Genomic DNA, 12,078 nt, shown 5'->3' on the forward strand with positions numbered 1-12,078 from the left:
ACCCCTGAGGCAGCTATACTGGGGCTCAGAATGTGAGATCGCTGCAACAGGTCAGCAGGATTGGGGGGGGGGGGGTGAGGAGGGGTCCTGTGTAAGGCCGCGTACACACGCGGGGACTGTTCGCTCAACTTTGTCCGTCAAACAGTTTCAGCGGACAGTCCGCTCAAAATTAGCATGGACGGACTTGCCCACACACGACGAACGAACAGTCCGCTGAAACCGTGCGCGATGACGTGAACGGCACGTACGACGGGACTAGAAAACGACGTCCTATACACTGCAATGCAAACTTCGGCGTGTAAATCCTTTCTGAGCATGCGCGGAACTTAGTTTGACGAACAAGCCTACACACGAGGGGACTGTTCGCTGAAACAAAGTTTCAGCGGACAGTTTTTCGGAATTTCCGAAAAACTTTGTTCAGCAGACTGTCCGCTGAAACTGTCCGCTGAAAGCCCACACACGAGCGGACTGTCCGCCGAAACACTGTTCAGCGGACAAAGTTGAGCGAACAGTCCCCGCGTGTGTACGCGGCCTAAGATCACCTTACAGATTTTTCTGTGAAGGCTGAACTTACACTTTAAGCATGTCATACTATGAAGTGTGGTCATTTGAGGAATTGCAGAGATTGCCAGTAAGAGGCAGGTGCCTTCCTCCTTTACATTGGTTTGACAAAATGGGGGTGCCCTGAAACACGTAACCACGCCTCCTGAACATAGTGACGGCATCTTCACGGAGAGCCGATTGCAGCCGATTCCCACTGAGAGGACCCAGAAGCTACTACCTAATCTGACAGCTTACGCTCCAGCTCCCAGGCATACGCTGCTTGCTGCCGATCTCTGCGGTCCCTCAGAAGACCACACTTCATAGGATGACATGCTTAACACCAACTAGAGCTGCATGATTAATCGTTAAAGAATCGAGTTTGTGATTCAAGAGGCGTATACACACTTGATGGCGCTGATTGTCATTGTCAGCTTTTAAATCTAATTGTTGGCTTTTTTCCCCCATAAAGTGTAGAGCCAGAGCTGTCAAAAAATAAATAAATAAATAAAAAAGCGCCACTCCTGTGTCTCATTGGATGTGTAGTTCTGGAGCTGGAGGGCCGTAGTTTGGAGATCCCTGCTCGAGACTGTACAATGTAGTTCCTGAATTCCCCTCTGATGTGTTTTATCCATCAGACCTATCACCATTTTTGTTCCCCTTTTCTGGACTCATTCTATTATTATTATTCAAGATTTATATAGTGCCAACAGTTTATGCAGCACTTTACAATGTATAGGGGGGACAACACAATTACAGTACAGTTCAATACAAAAGGTACGGGAGGGCCCTGCTCGTAGAGCTTACATTCTAAAGGGAGGGGGTGGCAGTACAAAAGGCAATAGCTGCAGAGAATGATTTGATGGGGGTAGCTCGGGGACAGTTGTTAGGTGGGTGTGGGATAGGCCTCCCTGAATAAATTAGTTTTTAGGGATCTCCTAAAGGTGGGCAGGGTAGGGGCTGATCGGAAATACTGGGGCAGGGAGTTCCAGAGGATGGGAGAGGCTCTGGAGAAGTCCTGGAGGCGAGCATGGGAGGAGGTAACAAGGGAGCTAGAGAGCATGAGGTCCTGGGAGGAGCGGAGGGGATGATTTGGGCGATATCTGCAGATGAGGTTGGTGATGTCGATGGGGGCGATGTTGTGAATGGCCTTGTATGTTATGGTTAGCATTTTGAATTTTATATGGTGGGGTAGGGGAAGACAGTAAAGAGATTGGCAGAGAAGAGCAGCAGTCATGGATCGGTTAGTGAGGTGTATTAGTCTAGCAGCAGAATTCATAATAGACTGAAGGGGGGATAGCATGCTTAAGGGTAGTTATATCTTATGTTCCTAGGTGCAGCGGCTTCCCCTGGTGATCTGGTCAGTAACACACCTCCTCTATTATACAGACACCACTCTGAATGAAGGAGCACAGGGGGCAGATTTGAACAGTAGCACTGTCAGTCTGGGGCGAGTGTTAGACGTACTAGCGGATTTAAGTACAGTAACAAATTGAAGCCAAACTCCAGCTAATACTCTACAAGAAGTTACAGCATTTTTTTTTCCTTTTGAGATAATAAATGCTTGTTTTTGGGGTTAATACGGCTTTAAAACATTTCCGTTATTTACCAGTCAGCACTCAACAAAGTAAAGAGATGTAGCAACACAGCTTTCGTGTAGCTATATTTAACATGGGACAAAAACAGCAAAATTGCAAGATCTTCATTTCACAAGCAGAATAATCTGGAACTCCAATTGTCAAAAATAACCCATTGCAAATCCTCTTTTATTTCAGAAGAGCTGGAGGGGGTAGGGTTACTAGACAGGAGGGCCTTACCAGTATAGTAATCCTCATTTCTACCACAATGGGCATGCTGGGATGAGGCACAGGAAGCTGCACTAGTGAGAAGTGATGCAACCGTCTTGCTTGTGCTGTGTGAATCACCTGACAGGCTTAACAGAATCACCAATATTGTAGCAGTTAAAACAATTTAAATCCATTTATGTAACCATGCATGCATCCGCTTGGCTGAAGTTGCATTTTAAAGCACCCAAATTTCTTTAGGCAGTGTTGATAATGAGGTAGATTATGAGGGTCTAGTAGAATTGTCAGCCATGAAGCAGAAGTGAGAGAGTGACAGAGTTAATTTCTTCTTTTTTCTAGGTCAGTGGTGAAATAAATCATTCCCCTTCCTAACATCTCCTCTGAGTCCGCTGCCTCCGCACACCACCAGAGACTGAGAACGAACCGAGCAGCCAGAAGAAAATAATTTGCTAAATTATCATTTTTATAACATCCCATAAAATGTAATTTGTTTGAATGTTGCAAATTAAAAATTGCAATACAGAAAGTCTTCACCTCTTGTTCGGACTCCACTTCTAGTCTGCCTTCTCGATAGCACTTGCAGAAGGAATGAATAGAGAATTCTCCTAGACAATAATATTTGTGGACACAATCATGCTGGATTTGGAGGTCTACTGGGAGGTGGAGGTCATGGAACATAGACAGCCACTGAAGGCATCAGCTGTAATTCTTGTAGTCATGATTGTTACCCGGCCTATGGGATTTGTTCTGCTGTAGGAATATCAGCATACAAGCAGTATCCCGGACATAAAATATGTTAGATACACCTTGCTTACAAAGTATAGATGGAGGTCAGCCAGACACAATATTTTGTAGGGATCAAGGCAAAAATGCAGACTGTCTGTTAAAGCGGAGGTCCACCCTAAAGTGGACCTCCGCTCATCGGAACCCTCCCCCCCTCCGGCGCCACAATTGGCACCTTTCAGGGGGGAGGGGGGTGCAGATACCTGTACAGTACAGGTATTCTGCACCCACTTCCGGGATAGTGCAAGTGCCCGCCCCTTTCCGCAAGTGCCCCGCTGCCTGCTGGGAAACACACAGATCCCAGAGGCAGTGGGGACCGTCCTTATTGCGCAGCGCAATTCGCGCATGCGCAGTAGGGAACCGGGAAATGAAGCCAAAAGGCTCCATTTCCTGATTCCCATACCCAAGATGGCGGCGGCAGCACCTTACAGACGATCTAGAGATCGGCTTCAGGTGCCGACATAGCGGGCGCGCTGGACAGGTAAGTGTCGCTATTTTAAAAGTCAGCAGCTGCAGCATTTGTAGCTGCTGGCTTTTAAAAAAAAAAAAAAAAAGCGGAGTCCCGGTGGACTCCCGCTTTAAGATTTCAGGGAAAATAGAAGAACTGCTCCCAGAGACTACCATATATACTCAAGTATAAGCTGAGTTTTTCAGCACATTTTTTAGGCTGAAACCTTCCCCCCCCCCGGCTTATACTCTAGTGAGGGTGCAGTCTCACTGTGCCCATCTGCAGCTGTACTTTTGAGAACTAAAACAGCAGGTGTCTCCCGCTGTGTCATGCAGTCTGTTCGGCGGCTGTCCATTGTAACAAAGCTCCACCTCCTACTCATCCATGATAGACGGAACACTGATACAGTTTCCCAGCATTATATCAGTTTTCCGTCTATCACAGACGAGGAGGAGTTGAGGCTTGGTTATAACGGGTCGGCCTATACACGAGTATATACAGTATGTAGAATAACTGGATCACGCTGAATGAGATATTAAACTCACAGGAACATATGATATGACAGAGGCACTCCTGATCAAATGTTACATTAATGACTTACCACAGACAAGGGATTTCAACTGGCTGGAAGGTGATTATTTCATCACTGCCAAATTTTTCAGATCTGGAGGGAAAAAAAAAAAAAGAGGAGACAGATTGATCAGATACTGACACTAGCATTCCATTCATACAATGCAATATACAGCTGAGGTAGCTGAACAGCTCATGGCACCTTTATCTACATTGAGACAAAGCTTAAAGCGAATAACAAACATGTTATACTTACCTGCTCTATGCAAGGGTTTTGCACAAAGCAGGCCTAATTCTTGTTTGCTCAGGTCCCTCACCGGCGCTCTGGGCTCTACCCCTCCCTGCCAAGAACCCCCATATCAAGCTACTTGTTTATTTAATTCATAAACATGGGAGGAAAAAAAAACAAAAAAACGTTTTGACAGTCCTGAAAAGCCCCCCCCCCCCCTCCTATGTATGAACATTGTAGTGGATTGAGCAGAGCCAGGAACACCACTGGAGTCTCTGAGAAATGTCAGCAAGCGATTAAAAGGTTCATTACTTCAGCATAGGCCCAAACAATGGATGCTCATGCTGGATAGTAACCCTTTAAGGAGATTTATAGTCACAGCATATACTTATGTTATTATATAAGCACTGTAATAGCAATACAAGCAATAGTTATTTTTGACAATCCAATAAGTTCTGCGTGTCTACTTCCTGGATTCCCTGCATGAGCTGCAGCTCCTTGTCTGCTGTTTACTTTCAATTACTAAGGATTACATATCCCATGGTACCTTGCTGCCTGAAAGCTGCGATTCCTGTACTGACTTCACCTTCTGAAACTCCTCCTCTCAGCACCTCTGTAGTTAAAGCTACAGGAACTCAGACACTTTGATTTGCATCTGACAGTTTTATGGTGCTCTGGGAGAACAACTATAAATACACTCCCAGGACTCTGACAGGAGAGATACTTCTCTCATATACAGCAGCCCTGCCCCCCAATCCCCTCTGCTGTTCATTCCTTGAAGCTTGCGTATTTTTGAGATCACTTAATAATAAGAGCTCTGTGACTGGACAGGAGGGAGAAGAACAAAGTAGCTGCATGCAACTCTGCAGCAGCTGGAGCTCAGACCAGAAGGTATACCTATAGAAAGATCTATAGCGACAGCTATGTTCCCAGCACTCAGTAAGAATACAAGTGTAAATTGAAGCGATAAGTCCACAAAGTGGCATGCACCTCATTGGCACCTAGTTATCAAGCATGTTTTACAAAATATCGGATTTCCTGGAATTTAGCCTTAAGAAGGCAAGCTCTGTGAAATGTGTGACACAGTAGTGTATACTCATATGGCATAATGAGTATGTGTTACAGAATACAAATTGTGTGTAGTAGATGTGGGAGATCTTCACAAAGTAAATTTACAAACTTCAAGATAGTTCAGATTAAAGCAGAACTTCACTCTCTTAACCACTTAAGCCCCAGACCATTTGGCTGGCCAAAGACCAGAGCACTTTTTGCAATTCGGCACTGCGTCGATTTAACTGACAATTGCGTGGTCGTGCGATGTGGCTCCCAAACAAAATTGACATCCTTTTTTCCCCACAAATAGAGCTTTCTTTTGTTGGTATTTGATCACCTCTGCAATTTTTCTTTTTTGCACTATAAACAAAAAATAGCGACAATTTTGAAAAAAAAACGCATTATTTTTTACATTTTGCTCTAATAAATATCCCCAAAAAATATATAAAATAAAAAATGTTTTCCTCAGTTTAGGCCGATACGTATTCTTCTACATATTTTTGGTTAAAAAAAACAAACAAAAAAAATCGCAATAAGTGATTGGTTTGCGAAAAAGATATAGCGTCTACAAAATAGGGAATAGTTTTATGGCCTTTTTATTATTATTATTTTTTTTACTAGTAATGGCGGCAATCAGTGATTATTATCAGGACTACGACATTATGGTGGACACATCGGACACTTTTGGCGCAATTTTGGGACCATTCACATTTATACAGCAATCAGTGCAATTAAAAATGCATTGATTACTGTGCAAATGTGACTGGCAGTGAATGGGTTAACCTCTAGGTGGCGCTAACGGGGGGGGGGGGGGGGGCTGTGTGTGACGTGACACAACACTAATCACTGCTCCCAATCACAGGCAGTGGTGATCAGTGTCATTAGGCAGAACGGGGAGATGCTTGTTAACATTAGCATTTCCCTGTTCTTCCTCTCCGTGAGACGATCGTGGGTGTCCCCACGGACATCGAGTCTGTGGGACCTGCGATCGTGCTCACGGAGCTCCCGGCGCGCGCGTGCGTGCCCGCAAGCCGCCTCTTAAAGGACACGTGATTCTGCCTGTACGTGCCCTTCTACTGCAGTATATCTGCATGAGGCAGTCAGGAAGCGGTTAATCAACACTGGCTATATATAATCCTTATGCTGCTAGCATTAGTAAATAGAAAGGAAGTTATATTAACCACTTGAAGGCCAGGCATTTTTCTGACACTTGTTGCTTACAAGTTAAAATCAGTGTTTTTTTTGCTAGAAAATTACTTAGAACCCCAAACATTATATTTTTTAGCAGAGACCCCCAGAGAATAAAATGGCGGTCGTTGCAATATTTCATGTCACACTTTATTTGTACAGCGGTCTTTCAAACTGAATTTATTTGGAAAAAATACCCTTTCATGAACTAAAAAAAAAAAAACTAAACAGTAAAATTAGCCCAATTTTTGGTATAATGTAAAAAATGATGTTACATCGAGTAAATAGATACCCAACATGTTATGCTTTGAAATTGCTCACACTCGTGGAGTGCCAACAAACTATGGTGCATAAAAATCTCTATAAGTGATTACCCGTTTAGAGTTAGAGGAAGTCTTGTGTTAGAATTATTGCTCTCACTCTAATGATCGCGGTGATACCTCACATGTGTGATTTGAACACCATTTACATTTATGAGCGCGACTTACGTATGCGTTCACTTTGGCACGTGAGCACGAAGAAATGGGGTGCTTTAAAACATTTCTTTTTCTTTCTACACTGTCCCTTTAATTTATTTTTTTGATCACCTTATTGCTGTCACAAGGAATGTAAACATCCCTTGTGACAGTAATAGTCACGTGTCAGTAGAGCTGTATGAGTCTGGATAAAATGAGAATAAATTTTTTTTGCTTAGAATGAAGATTCCGCTTCTCAGCGTAACATCATCTTTCACATTAAACAAAAAAATTCAGCTAACTTTATTGTTTAATTTTTTTTTTTTTTTTTTTAATTCATTGAAGTGTATTTTTTTCACAAAAAATTGTATTCGAAAGACCACTGCGCAAATACTGTGTGGTATAAAATATTTAATCGACCGCCATTTTATTCTCTAGGGCAGTTATGGCGAACCTTGGCACCCCAGATGTTTTAGAACTACATTTCCCATGATGCTCAACTACACTGCAGAGTGCATGAGCATCATGCGAAATGTAGTTCCAAAACATCTGGGGTGCCAAGGTTCGCCATCACCGCTCTAGGGTCTTTGCTAAAAAATATATCTATAATCTTTGGGGGTTCTAAATAATTTTCTAGCAAAAAATATCAATCGTAACTTGTAAGCAACAAGCGTCAGAAAAAAGCTTAGTCTTTAAGGCTGGGTTCACACTTGTGCGATGACAGACATCGCATGTGATTCGCACCGCACTGCTGTGCAGATCCCAAGTGATTTGTCTGTACGATGCAAATTCAACCATACAAACTGTATGGCTGAAATCGCATCGCATTTGCGCTAAAAAAGGGTGCAGGACCCTTTTTTTGGTTCACACTGGAATTGGATTGCATGGGTGTTCACACCTATGCAATCAGAACCCTGCACCATTTAACAGTTCCCACTGCAATCTGCGAACTGATCTGGGGGTGACAATACCTTTACATTGACACCCGCAGAGGTTCGCAGAGGTCAGTGTGAACCACCGGCGAATGACATGCGATGCGGGAACCCGCACTGGAATCAGGCTGGTTCCTGTATTGCATATGTGTGAACCGGGACTGAGTGGTTAAACTGACTTCATTTGCGGACCAAAGTTCATCCCTTTGATCTCTAAAAGAACAGAAGGATACAATTTTTCTTTTTATCTCTATTTAAGTCAATGTTGTTGTTAAACATTGCCTGCTGCTTTTTTTTTGACAGCTGTGAACAGAACTGCTCTTTACTAGTTATATGAATCGTGGAAATGCTGGATTAAGATCGCGATGGGGGGTTGAATCGAGATCATGAATTTTTAATGACTAATTGTGTAGCTCTACATGTCAGGTATTTTTTGGAGGTATCTGGGGGGTCTATAAGACCCCAAATCCCTCCTTTGCACTTAAAAGCATTTATGTTTTGAATACTGATTTTTTTTTAAATCCGATGCCTTTAAGGGCCCCAGGGTTTCTAGATTCGAGACTCGATCAAAGCCCACTCTGGCTTTGTTCAGCTCTCCCGCCAGCCGGTGGACCCGTTGGCTTGTCACTCAGGCCTCCCGGTGGGACAGGAGAGTCCAGCAAGATTCTGATCATAAGAAAGCCAACCATCGGCTTAAAAAATGGTACAGCTGGTGCAGGCATCACCCCGATACAACCACTTGTAGGAGAATGACGTACAGGTGTGTAAGGAATGAACAAATGTTCCTCTGTTTAACCCCTTAATAACCCTTAATTTACTCTAATCAGCCTTAATTACCTCCACATTCTCCTCCATTTAATTATTATGTTCTTGTTTTTTTTCACATCTATTTTATAAAGGATAAACAATACATTTTTTGTTTGTTTTGTTAGCGAATTTTTTTAAACATATATATTTACACATTTCACATTGAAAAAGTACTAAATTAAAAAAAAATCTATTTAATTTGTAAACTTTTCAATGCTTTGTACCATTGCTGACAAAAACAAAACTGTTGCGGTAGGCATCGGTAATTGGTATCGGCGAGTACTAAAAAAAAAAGTATCTGTACTTGTACTAATTGTAAAAAAAAAAAAAATGGTATCGGTGCATCCCTACCAGCAAGCACATGAAAGTGCAAGTAGGGTGAAGCCTGCTACTGGGATGAACATTACAGAGGTTGGCCACATTCATACCTTTTATTAATATCTGGTTACGCTGCAGTATAATATTGAGGTTCACCTTTAACATCAGGCAAACAAAATTATGCTGAATATGAGCAAAACAGTCATGGATATAGATCGATTCTGGGTAATTCATTAAAGATTCAATAAAAAAAATAAAAAAGAGGAGCTGTTGGTCCCATTTCCAAAGTAGGTTAGAATATAACAATTAAAGTCTTCTAGGTTATTAGTGGAAACAGCCACATTCTTCAATGATCTAAGTTTAATAAATCAAATATAACAATTGTGCTGCTGTAGTGTGAGAGCCATTAGTGAGACGTACAAAGCGGGACATGGAGCGGGACATGGAGCGGGACATGGAGCGGGACATGGAGCGGGACAGAGGTATCTTCCAGACAATGTTCCTCCTTTGGATCTATTCACATCTTGAGCTCCACAGATCTGCTTTAAATAAAAAGATTCTGACAGTATGTGTGCCCGGAGGAGAGATAAATAACCCTTAATACATGTTTGCTTGAATATTACCTATTAACAAAGGCTCATTTGTCACTTCGCTGCTGATCTATCATATTGTTGTCAGCAGCAGTTACTGTAAAGAAGACATTTCGGGTGGCTGTGTATACAAGGGGCAAGAAGACAGGATTGGCAAAATCGCCAAGTTTTACCCACAGATTCTGTTCATCGTCCATCAGGCGGCAATATTTCTGGGTTGCTACACTAACTGCAAATGTCTCGCACTAATCGGCAGCTCTTGGAGGGAACATTCATAAAGGGAACCTGTCACCAGGGCCTCATTTCCTCCTGTTATATTTTATATCATGATACATTTTCACCATGGAATTTCCAGAGAGACTGGAATGCTTCGGGTTTCAGTAAACTTGAACCGTTTTTTCTTTTTTCGAAAATAAAATGAAGATGGACAAAATAAATTTTTTGTAGTCAGCGGATCTCTTCCCTAGAGAGTAAAATTTGGATGTAGACAATGAGCCCATCTGTAGAGCAGAAGGGAGGATGAAGGGAAATCTTTTTGCTGCTGGCCAGAGTCCATCTTAGTAGTTCCCAGCCTCCTGTTCTCTCCCAATCGGCTCTTGCCAGAGGCCCGGCTGTGATGTAATGGAGTGTATTAATGTGTAGAACTCAGCATCCTGTCTACATATTGGGATTACTCTTTCATCGTTCACCTCACCATCTTTTCTCATGCTCAGAAGGTCACCCCTGCTCTAATGTCCAGGAAGACAAACTGGCCAGCACAGATGATGACCCTATCTCAATTCACATCTGCTTTTGGAAAAAAAGATAAAAGAATATAATACAACTATGGATGCAATGTAAATCTGCACATTTTGTAGCTTTGTACATAAATAATAAGCGGAGTTGGCATCCGTCATGGACATTTAGGGTAGATGGAAGGATATAGGAAGGCAGAGATATTTCACAGCACTTTTATTATTTTGGATCAGGAATGTTCACAATACAATGAACTGTGAGGACAGGAGGAAAGCGTTATCCAACTCAGGGCACATTACAATCCTGAGAAACCATCATGCGTATAATATTTCGCTAATATTCGGTCAGACGGAGCATGCCACAAATCATACACAGAGCCCAGATGAACGTAACCAGCCCCTGCAGCGTTCTCTGCTCACAAAGCACCAACGTACAGCCCCTAAACCTACCATTGTCAGCCTTCATATAGAAGTGTCTATGTTACCCACGGCAACAGATAACACACTTTAGAGACATGAAACAGAGAATCAGAGATCAATCCAGAGTAACTCTGCTAAATTTCCCAGTATTCTTGCATCGGTTCTGGTCCTCTGCTCTCATGACATGCTGTGCCATCCTCTCTGGTCCCTGTGTGATCAGTCCCCCAATGTCACATCATTAGATCAGGAAATGTCACCTCTCTGCGGTGTATCTCCAGGGATATTCTGGCCTGGTGGCTGTACTCAGCCTCATTTACCAGAGCTGACATTTCAGGATGAAGAGGACAAGACAGAATAATAGCAACTCATTCTGCTTACAATCACTTTATCACTGGAATACTGCAGCACAAATACAATTACACTCAGGCCCCCAGATTTTCATCATGTAGATGACAGTGTAATACAGCTCATTACGCTGATTGGGTGTTCCTTACCGGTATGAGACCTGTAGAATTTTTAATGGGCCTCTATTATTGTGCACAAATGTATATACTGAATACTGGGAAGCTGACACCACTGATCTGATAACATCAAGAGAATGCAGAGACAGACACATAGACAGAGTCCAACATATGGATGGACCTTGGGGGCTCATGTGGATGGGTGTTGCTCCTGAGTGCTGTTTTTTGTATCTGAATGCATGTGTTAATGGTCATCCACACCACCCATATAAACTAAACAAAAACTTGCAGACTTGGCATTATGCACGCTTCAAAAAATTTAATGCAAAGGCCCAAAACGACACAAACCTTTATGACAGCCCTCCTCAAACTTCTTAACACAAAAGGAACAATAAATACATTTTCCAGTCACAGGAAACCCCTACTAATAATTACTAAATCTACAGCAAACGGTACATTAGTGTGGTGATCACTGGCAATGCACCCTACATTAGTGACCAATGGGAAAAATCCAACTGTACAGACCGCTGAAAAGATCAGGGGTTCCTTGTCGATAAGATGGAAATTTATCATTGCTCCAGGAACCCCCAGCAACCTTATGGCCACCAGAAAAAGCATATGTTTGATAAAAGCCAATCATAGTCTGTATACTCATCTATTTAAAGCAGACTTGTTTGAGTAGGCAAGGATTAAAGACTAAAGCTGTCTATACATGGATCGAAATTCATCAGGGACTGGCCAAATT

The 12,078-nt window shown here is 42.6% G+C and overlaps 1 protein-coding gene across 2 annotated transcripts in view; it reads right to left on the reverse strand.

The window, feature by feature from the left end:
• Window positions 1-12,078, reverse strand: part of ARHGAP32 (Rho GTPase activating protein 32) — a 445,777-nt gene that overhangs the window by 281,430 nt on the left and 152,269 nt on the right. For both annotated transcript variants that reach the window (XM_077457864.1, XM_077457863.1), the window contains one exon: window positions 4,178-4,240. The gene's annotated coding sequence lies outside the window, so the exon portion shown is untranslated. The remainder of the gene's footprint in view (window positions 1-4,177; window positions 4,241-12,078) is intronic.

This window comes from Lithobates pipiens, unplaced genomic scaffold (genome assembly GCF_037356315.1).
Source record: "Lithobates pipiens isolate NorthernLeopardFrog02 unplaced genomic scaffold, aLitPip1_a1.2 Scaffold_27, whole genome shotgun sequence".
Lineage (NCBI taxonomy): Eukaryota > Metazoa > Chordata > Amphibia > Anura > Ranidae > Lithobates > Lithobates pipiens.